Source organism: Alexandromys fortis, unplaced genomic scaffold (assembly GCF_014885135.2).
Source record: "Alexandromys fortis isolate MF-2015 unplaced genomic scaffold, M_Fortis_MF-2015_v1.1 scaffold_93, whole genome shotgun sequence".
NCBI lineage: Eukaryota > Metazoa > Chordata > Mammalia > Rodentia > Cricetidae > Alexandromys > Alexandromys fortis.
The window spans coordinates 6,118,293-6,119,029 of NW_026067970.1; positions in this window are offsets into that span (position 1 = coordinate 6,118,293).

Consider the following 737-nt stretch of genomic DNA (forward strand, 5'->3'; position numbering starts at 1 on the left):
GCTCTGCTCTCCCAGGCAGCTCCAACCCACGATGGACTTAGGCTAGAATCTTCCCGGTAAGCGCACCTTGGGGTGCTTACACACATTACTAGAAATGGGCTAGTCCAGGTGCGAGAGTTAGCCTAGAAGAGGCTAGATAGAAATGGGTCAAGCAGTTAAATGAATACAGTTTGTGTGTTGTTATTTCAGGCATAAGCTAGCCAAGCGGCCGGGGTGTTGGGGAACCAGCCCCGCCACCACTCCTATTTCAACACGGGGCTGCGTCCCCAGCACCCCGGCCGCCTTCTAGCTTATGCCTGAAATAACAAAACACAAACTGTATTCATTTTAACACGGCTTGGCCCATTTCTATCTAGCCTCTTCTAGGCTAATTCTCACATATTAATTTAGCCCATTTCTAATCATCTGTGTAGCACTGCTAGGTACGCTTACCGGGAAGATTCTAGCCTACATCCATCCTGGGTCGGAGCTTCATCACGTGTGTCTCAGAGAGAAGCTATGGAGTCTGTCTGAGAGTCTTACCTCACTTCCTCTTCCTCCCAGCATTCTGTTCTGTTTACTCCTCCCACCTATGTTTTAACCTATCAGGGCCAAGCAGTTTCTTTATTGCTTAACCAATGAAATCAACAGATTGATATGACACTCCCACATCACATCTCAATATTATAGGCACATATATCCATGGGTGTTCAGGAAGATGACTTCTTAATAATCTGTATAATTTTGATATATAGAAA